The 9,828-nt window shown below is 40.1% G+C and overlaps 1 long non-coding RNA gene across 1 annotated transcript; it reads left to right on the top strand.

Annotated features, from left to right (window-relative positions):
* Window positions 1-249: 249 nt before the first annotated feature.
* Window positions 250-9,318, top strand: LOC105853413. Its single transcript, XR_001145274.1, has 3 exons — window positions 250-317; window positions 2,438-2,507; window positions 9,205-9,318. It is a non-coding gene; the product is annotated as an uncharacterized LOC105853413 (long non-coding RNA).
* Window positions 9,319-9,828: the final 510 nt, after the last annotated feature.

Raw genomic sequence — 9,828 nt, 5'->3', positions numbered from 1 at the left:
GGTGTGTGTGTGTGTGTGTAAATGTTGCGCACTCGCTTTTCCCCCACCCCCGCCTTCTTCCAGGGTGCTGGCGTGGGTCCCTCGCCGTCCGGCGGCGACTGTAAATAGAGCCTGGATGTTGTTTACATGAAGGATCCGGCGGGAGGAGTCTGCGAGGAGGCGGCGGCGGCGGCGGAGGAGGAGGAGGAGGATGAGGGAGGGAGGAGAGAGGAAGACCGGAGTCCCCGCGGCGGCGGCGGCGGTCCGGGGTAAGGGCGAGCCCCGCGCGACGCTCTGGGACTCATCGCTACCACCAGGCCGGGACGCTGGACCCTGGGGTAGGAGGAAGAATGGGCGCAGGGAGGAAAGAAGGGGGTCTGTCAAAGTGACATTTTTAGCTTGTAACCTGCCACGCAGAATCTCCCGGGTTTTGAAGGGCGGGGGTGTGCTGGGAGGGCGGGGAAACCTCGATTTCTCTGCACGTTCTTTCTCCCATCCCCAATTTTTTCCCGCTTCTCTCCAGGCTCAACTGTTTATTTCCATCATTAAGAGCTTGCAGGTTTTTATTTTCAAATGTGGCCATGAAAGACTGCTTCTTTTATTAGAAACGTTATTGGGGTGGAGGGTGCCTTGCTGTAATTTATGCCGGGCTAGGATGGTTTACGAAAAGGGGGGAGGGGCCTTGGCTGCGACTGCCTACTCCTGGCCGGAGCTGACCCCAGGACTTCTCCCTGCCTTCCCGGGACAAGGAATCTTTTCCTTCACTCAAATACCGGCACGCCTGCTGCCACCTTCTTGGAGAAGGACCATACCTGTGTTTTTCCTGCTTTAAAGGGAGGTTAGCAGAGAAACCAGAGACGCCTCTGTTCTCTAGATTTCTTAGCTTACCCCATCCAAGACTCAGCCAAAAGTGCTTCTTTCACCTGCTGATTGCACAGCAGAGCACACATTCATCCTTCTCCTGTGCAAGTTGTGGTCTAAGGATAGGTTGGAATTTTCTCGTTCACCCCCAGACCTAGCTCACCAATCAAGCAGCTAGAGAGAAAGAGAGATGAACTCGCCTTTGCCCCAGTGTGATTTTTTTTTAGTTCTTCACTGGGTCTTCTTATGGAATCACCCACTCATCATCCCCTACAGCTCCCTTCTTTCTTTGCCTTACTTAACCTAGAATTAGAACCAAGCAGCTTTTCTATGACTTTTTCCCTAAGCCCCACCCTGGCCCCTCTTAGTTTTCCAGAGCCAAACAAGCTTCCCAAGCATAAGGCACACCCAGCCCCAGAACTAACCATTCCAAAAAGGAGGAGGAAACAGTGTAAAAAAAGAGACCTAAGGGTCCCCTTTCTGAGCTGAATCTCCCAAGCAGCATTTCCCTCTTCAAGCCTCTAGAATTATAATCCTTTCCCTGTTGCAAGCTGCCCTTCCCACCCTCTTGGCCACTATTCCTATGATAGCTATTTGGGGAAGTGAGAGTGAAGGATGGAGAGAAATTGTCTCCCCTCTTCCCTGGAGTGAGACATTTTCCTTCTCCCCAGTCTTTTCATTTTGACATGCATTAGAAGTAAACTCTGTAAATATGTTTGCAAGCTTATTTGACTTACTTTATTGCTGGCTAACAAATAACTGGAACTGAAGAGGGAGGCTGGGGAGATGATAAGTGAACATTCGTCCTAGTTGGCCCCCATATGAGCATTCCCAGAGGTGCTGGAGAAGACCCTTCTGTAAAATTTGCCGGTCGTCTCCCTTCCATGACATCACCACCTAAGCCCTTCCAACTTTAGCTTCAGAACAGGAAGAAGGCTGAAAATAGAACTACCTTAGGAATCCAGCTCCTTTAGAAGATCAACTTTTAAAATCAACCACAGTAGGAACACTGAACTTTGACATGGGAATAGAAAGCTGGAGCATTTTGTAATTGGTTCCTTTGGGGAAAGGGTAGGGGGAGACTTTACATGTATTTTCAGAAAAGCTTTTCTCAAATAACTTGGGTACCTAGACCAATGAATGATTAATAGGATATTTCAAGAGTCATTTATTGAATTATTCAGATGTTTCTGCATGTCAACGGTAACAAGCACTTTTCAATGAATTAAAGAGGGTCTCCTGGAATATGCACTAGAATTGGCTAGAGAATGTGAAGATTGTGGGGGAAGTTAGCAGGGAGCCTTGAGGAAGGCTAAGAACCTGAGAATACAGTAATAACAGCTGTGAGTATGGAAGATGAGAGGCTTATTAAAAACAATGACTGTAATGTCTAATGATGACTAATGTCCTGGGCAAGAAATAACGGGTCAAGATTTCCCACCTCAGAAATGAACTTTATATCTTTGAATTTCGGTGTCTCCATTCCCCCCCTGAATTGAATTGTGCCTGTCTCTCTGAACAAAAAAAGTTGTTTTGTTTTTGGGAAGGCTGCTTCATAAATGGTCATCCCTGGGATATTGACATCTAATTATTGCAGGTGTGACAGAAAATTATTGGCATACTTTGAGTACCTTTGAGGTGCTGTGGAGGACTTGCTGATTGATCAGGTAGCATGTCTTTTAATCCTGTACAGAATTAAAGAATTCAGTGACAGAATTGTCTGACCTACATTAACATGGTAGCCACTAGGCATTTGTGGTATTAAGCACCTGAAATCTGACTAGAGTGATAAAGAACTAAATTTAAAATTACTTAATTTTTAATGTTGCTGTTAGATTGGGCTATTGGAAAACTTAAATATTTGGAAACTGGGGCATATGGATCTACTTTTTAAACTGTAAATTTTATGAAATCTAAATATAGATTAAGTATTTCTGAGGAAAATTTAGTACTCAAATTGAAATCTGTTATCAGTGTAAAATATTTAAAACACAGTCTGGATTTCAAAGACAATACAAAAAAGGAAAGTAAAATATCACAAATTTTATATGGCTTCCATGTTCAAATGATAATATATTGAAATAAATGAAATATATGACTAATGTTAATTTCACCTGTCTATTTTGAAATGTTTCTAAAATGTGGCTACTATAATATTTTAAATAATATGTGGCTTGCAATTTACTCCTTTTGGACAGTGCTGGCCTATAACATGTTCCTTTGTGTCCATGGGTTAATTTCAAAAGAGTGATTGCATGGAATGCAGTTATTTCATGTTTGTCAACCATTTGTATGCCTTTGCTATTTTCCATGTGGATATTTGAGAATTCCAAGAGTTACTGTTATAGAATGTGAGACCTATTAGTGACTGTTGTATAGTTTCCCATACAGGGAGCATCCTCTGTTCAAGAATGGTCACTGCAAATGTACAGAATACTAGAGGGGTGTCACGGGAAAACTCAGGGAATCATCCACTTATCTATAGTTGCGTTTGTCTAAGGTTCCTAGGCATTCAGGGAACAGTGTATGGCACAATGATTGTTGTGACACCTAGTGGCATCTTGGTGGTCCCAATTAACTACTTACTGTCATTAATTTTCCTTCTCTCCTTTTACTTGCTGCACTGATAACATATTCTACTGGTGGTAATTGGACCCATAAGGTTGCTGACTTCTTTCCTCAAAAAAAAAAAAAAAGCGTAAGACTGAATAGGAATAGTGCTGTCTTTGGGATCTGGATGCAATAGCATCCCATCAGTGGCACTGAAAGCAACTTTAGGACCATTTAGTACCTCCCATTTTATAGATAACAAACTGTTAAGTACCTTGCCTAAGATCAAACAGGTAGAGGCTGCAATTGAACATGTACTTTAGTAATTCCTGAGAATTGAAGAGGCTTATCATTTAATTCAATATCCGCTGAAATTGTACTATGTAGAAAGGACCCTGCTTAGTGTTGTGAAGGGACATGCAAAAAACAGACTGTAACATTAGGGATGATACTGTTGATTGGAGGAAACAGTATGTAAACAGAGCCAAATTAAATCGGTATAAGGTAGTGCTCTGAATGAATGCAATGCCACTGTGGTGTATGCTACAAGTAGAAATTTGTTCACTTGACAGGTGTAGGACTAGAAACTGAGCATGGTGGACTCTACAGAAAAGAGGAATATAATTGTTTTTCTGGAACAGACCCAGGGTCTAGAATCAAGGATTAGTGCAAATCTTCAATACTGCTCCCTTTAGCTGTCCATTAGGAGAAATGAGGGCCCTCCCTGGAGCCACAGCAAGTTAAATCACAGCATTACCAAGCTGGCTGCAGCCTCTTCAGCATGAGTTCAGTCTTGCCTAGGGAGGTGACCTACATGGCGCAGTAGACCTCTCCTGTCTTGCCCGCTTCTCCCCTCACCAGTGTACTTTGTCCGTCTGGTTGTTCTGTTCCCCACTCTGTCTCTGGTGAATCCTCTCACCACCCTGGCACCTCGGGCCTGTACCCCAGTTCTGTATGCATACATAAATTTTAAAAAGAAAAGTGAGAACTTGAGAGTCTAAGGCTTGGCAGTTTTAAATGGCAGTGCTGTAGTTGAAAGGAAATAATAGATTAATAGGCGGCAATAAGGGTTTTAGAGATGGTTAGCTGTGGTGAGTCATTTTGAAGTCAGGTGGTATATTTTAACAGAATAAAATAGAGAAGTGAAATCAGAATATAACTGACTTGTGAGCAAATTATTATAAAATCTAAAATATGGGTGGGGGGAGGTACAATCTAGCGAAAAATCAGAAAAGAAAATAACTGCAGAGTAGTTGGGCTAGAAATAATGTAAATAATGTAAGCTGATTACTTGTGTAGGAAGGACATACCACATACTAGAATATCTTCTTAAAGAGTAAATAGGCCAATCCATTTGTTTGTAAATTTTTAGTATCCTGGAGGCTTTTGGACTAAAACCTCAGTTCAACATGAGTAAGTTCAGTGCTCTTTATGAGTGTCATTAGATGCATACCAACTCTGATAGACTCTTTCTTCTATAGACCTGCTAAAACTGCAACATGAGAATGTTCAGAAGACAGTGCTGAAAGTAGTAAAACACTGACATGCCCTCATTTACTCCCAGTTGATGCTATGGTGCCAGAATCAGGGCTGACTTTGCACTGGATTGTGGTCTTTGACTTTTCCTTGCCATTTTAGCCAATTCCTTTCTTCTTTAAAAAAAAAAAAAGTCTGTTACTCAGACTTCCTACTAATATTTGGCACAAGTTATCGAACAAAGAATATAACAAATCTTTGAAATAAAATAGAAATACAGCTTCTGTGTATTTCTGACAAAGCAGTAGTTGGCATTTGAGCATCTTTTATAGACAGTTCAATTTTTTTTAAAAGATTTATTTATTTATGCATGCAGAACTGGGGTACATGCCAGTGAGAGGATTCACCGGAAACAGTGGAGAGCAGTACACTGCTGAGGGGAGCAGTGGGTGGGTCAGGAAAGGTCTACCACGCCATGTGAGTCACCTCCCTGCCTGGGAATCAAACTCATGCTGCAGTGGCTTTAGCTTTGTTGGGCTGTGCTTTAACTTGCTGCACCACCAGGGAGGGTCCTCAACAGTTCAATTTTTGTAACATTGCAGTTTGGTCCAGTTTGTATGTTTTGCAATGTCAAATTGAGTTGAAGTACGGTTTTCAAGTTGAAAAAAAAAAAAACACCCTAGTTTAGTAAAAGACTGACAGATTTAAATTAAAAAGCCTGTTTGAAATATTTTAATTTTTTTAAAGATTTACTTATACAGAACTGGGGTACAGGCCAGAGATGTGGGAGGTGAAAGGATTCACCAGAGACAGAGTGGGGAGAAGAACACGGAGATGTACTGAAATACACTGCTGAGGGGTGCATCAGGCAGGTCAGGAGAGGTCTGCTGTGCCATGTGAGTCACCTCCCTGGCCCAGGATTGAATTTGTGCTTCAATGGCTGAGATAACTTCACAGTGCTGCACTAAAACCCCTTGAGCCACCAGGGAAGGCCTGAAATATTTTAGTTTTAAAATATTTTCAAATGTTTTATATTGCTAGCAACTTTCTTTACAATACCTGCAATTGTTCAATATGTAAACAGCTACTTAAAGAATTCTTAAAGGTTCAGAATCATCATGTTTACATTTTCAAGCCATACATAAGAGCTACATAATATAGTTTTGGTTCCTCCCCCCCTTTGGTGTGTGTGTGCTTGTGTGTGTGTTCTACAAGTGTGAGAGCAAGAATTTTTTTTTTTTTTAGATTTTTATTTATTTATGCATACAGAGCTGGGGTATAGGCCAGAGGTGCAGAGACGGTAAGAGGCTTCACCAGAGACAGAGTGGGGAGCAGAACACTCAGATTGATGAAGTACACTGCCAAGGGGAGCAGCGGGCTGGTCAGGAGAGGTCTGCCTTGCCATGTGGGTCAACTATGGGGCTTGGGCTGGAACTAGTGCTGCATTGGCTTTAGCTTTTTAGTGCTGTGCTTTAACCCACTGTACCACCAGGGAGGGCCTGAGAGCAAATTTTTTAGTATACACTTTGCTGGACTTGCTTGAAATTCAAGATAGTAATGCTTGTTGCGTGTATCATAAAGCAGTTGTTTTTAGTATTTCTATTCAGTTTGCTTTCTGGTAGAATTTTACATTATAATTTCTCCTGCTTCCAATGAGTACAGTTTTTTTTTTTTTTTTTTACTATGCATGAACTCTTATAATCATTTGTTTTAAAGTTAAGACAGTTTGAGTTTCTTTTTTTAAGATTTATTTATTTATTTGTACAGAACTGGGGTACAGGCCAGAGATGCGGAGGGTGAGAGGATTCACCAGAGACAGAGTGGGGACCAGAACAGGCAGATCCACTAAGTACACTGCTGAGGGGAGCAGCGGGCGGGTCAGGAGAGGTCTGCCGTGCCATGTGGATCTCCTCCGGGCAGGCGGGGATCGAACTCTTGCAGAAGTGACTTAAGCTTCTTTGTACTGTGCTTTAGCTCGCTGCGCCACCAGGGAGGGCCCAAGACAGTTTGATTTTTATAAGAAACCTTTATTGAAATAAGTGTTTCTGATACAGTTGATTTTTTTTAATGTACATTTCAAAAGTAATTTCCAAGAGGAAACAAAACCTAATTTTTTGAAGTATTTCTTATTAGGGTTTATGAAATGAATTTTAAATTTATTAGTTTAAAACCCCTTTAGATTATTCTGGAAGATTATTAAGTATTCACAGAATAACAGGTTGCTTTTTATTATTACTTGGTCACTTGGGTTCCCCCACCCACCCCCTTCTTTCAGGTAGAAAAAAATGAAATGAGAGAAGAATAAGGAAATATTCTTACTGTACCAAGATGTTTAGTCGTATTGTTTTTGGTCATGACAGCAGAGTGAATTTCAGATTTGTAGCTCTTTACAAGCTGTAAGTTCATCTTTGTAGACTGCATATTTAGCCTTTCAGCTGCACTGGCACTCAATCTTAGTGAGGAACAGGCTAATAACTACTAAGTAGTATCAGAGTTATTGTTTCTGTAGTTGTCCACCCTGCAGTATTCATATTTTCCAAAGCTAATAACTACTAAGTTAATATCAGAGTTATTTATTTGTTCCCATAGTTGTCTACCCTGCAATATTTCAGAATATTCATCTTTTCCACAGCTGACAGGACTTAGGTCCAGGAAATGTTAGGTGGTAATCTTCTATCCTTTTTGATGGATCAAGTATCTTAAATGTTATTCTCCAATAATCATAATATATTTGTTCATGTAAAAACAGATGTTTATAATTTGTGTGAAACTGCAACTATTTCCAGGAACCTTAGGTTTTGGGATCCAATTTTTTTTTAAAAAATCTTCATTGCCCTCTCGTGTTTCAACTCTGTATTACATCAGCTGGATAAAACCTAGACAGTGACCTCTTAACATTTAGATATTTTTGCACATTAGAGAATGTTATTTTAACTTGTTTGTAGGTAGATTATTTCATTGGATATTAGTTTTCAGATCAGGTCAGTTTCACTGCATGAAGTTAATAGTGGATTTAGACTCACTGTGCCCTCCATCTTTCCGATTTCTCATTTAAAGAATTGATTCATCTCTGCTTGTTCGAAATACAGTGCTTCCTAAGTTGCAAATGATGAATCTTTGCAACTGAACAAATGCTTAATTGAAAACATAATTATTTTTCAAATATCTGTCAGTTTCTACTCATAATGAAATATCTTAAGACCTTATGACTGATGGGGGGAAAACGAGTGAATCATGGTTTTATTAAGTTGATATTTTGAAGCCTGAATTCTAATTTCAGAATCTTTTTGTACTCTTTATTAAAAGTCAGACTCATCCCTGAAATTACTGCAAAGTACATCTCAAAGGTACAGATAATTTCAAATGAAGTGTATCTATTTTGATTTTGTTGTAAAGCATCCCAAAGAGTGTTGATAATTACTGCACTACCATAACAGTAGAATTGACATTAACTATAGGGAAAATCACCCCACCACAGTACTAAGTACATAGTCATCTCCAGTGTCTTCAATATGAGTACGTTCTTAGCACTCAGAGCACAAACAGTGAACATCATTTTTTGGCTAATGTGCATTTCTTCTTAAGCCATAAAACCTCTACTAGTTTCTATTTCATGATCTGAGATATTGGGAAAACTAAAAATCTTCAGCAAAAAGTAAATGTTTTCAGAAATCTTTTTCATTTTGTAAACTTAATACTCAATTCATGAAGTTGAAGGGCTATGTTGGGGTGTTGTGAAAAAACTTGAGTCAGTCGTTACTAGATAAGGATTGAGGACTAAGTTCACCATAAAGTAGTATTATGGTCAGGTAAACCACCTAACCTCTCTTAGCTTTTTTTATTTATGGAATGGGACATGGTTACTGAACCTATTGCCAGAATACTTTTTTTGATAAATTAGTGAACAATTCATGGAGAACCCCTTAGGTTCTGAGGACTACCAAATGAGAAAGCACATAGGAAAGCATCAAATATTGTACAGCTGTAGTGTTATTGCCATGATTAATATGAGTGCTTTGAGGACAGGGACCATGTCTTACTGTTTTTCATTTCCTGAGCATCTAGAACATAGTAGTCCCTCAATAAATCTCATGTGAATGACCGAAGTCAGGGAGATGGAGGCAGGGAATGCTTGCACAAAAGGGACACACTGAAGTAGAACAGGAAATCTTATTTCACATTCCATATATTGTCAACAAATGCTTGCTCGTCTTCATTAATAGGTATAAATCATATGTTCATTTCTCATTCTAATATAATTCTACTGGGCCTTTGAATATTTCAGCCTCTCCATGCTGGGCTCTGACCCTACTTTTTCTGCTGCTTCCCCTTATCTAGAATCAGAAGAGGGGATCATTTAGTCCTTCACTTCATGGGGATCCTCCGGAGGGAGTAATACAGCCACCAAGAAAGATGCTGCTGGCGGACACAGTGACTGACAGGCTGCCCTGGCTCAGTTATCACAGTGCTGATGCTGTCCATTCTAAAGGTACAGTACTGTGATAACTGAAGGATGGCAGCCATCTTACCTTCCATCAAAGGAGTTCCCACGTGCCCTGGAAGGAAGATAGAAGATGAAAAAGGCCTGGGAAACAGGTGGAGGGGACATAGAAGCCTTACACTATCCTTGTATCATACCTCTCTTAATATGGAAGGAATGTCACACCATGTGTTTTTTTCTTATTTTGTAAAATGGCATAAAGAGGAGTTGGGTGGTCTTTTGCATAGCAGCAGAAAGACTGTTGTACTAAGCAGGCATAATGTTTGGGACTTTTAAGGGACCAATATTAGGTAAGTATTAAGTGTGGGTTGGTTACTTCTGGAGCCATTATTCAGAGAAATTTCTACCATTTTAAAAAAGGTAAATGTGAAAGGTAACCTGATTGGAATAGCTTGACACTTGATATTCAAAATTATAATGACTTTCAAAATAAAATTGATAAAATGATATTCAAAATTAAA

This window comes from Condylura cristata, unplaced genomic scaffold, assembly GCF_000260355.1.
Source record: "Condylura cristata isolate star-nosed mole 26May11 unplaced genomic scaffold, ConCri1.0 scaffold00008, whole genome shotgun sequence".
NCBI classification, from domain to species: Eukaryota; Metazoa; Chordata; class Mammalia; order Eulipotyphla; family Talpidae; genus Condylura; species Condylura cristata.
Note: the sequence above shows the minus strand (reverse complement) of the source record. Positions and strands in the feature narration are given on the sequence as shown.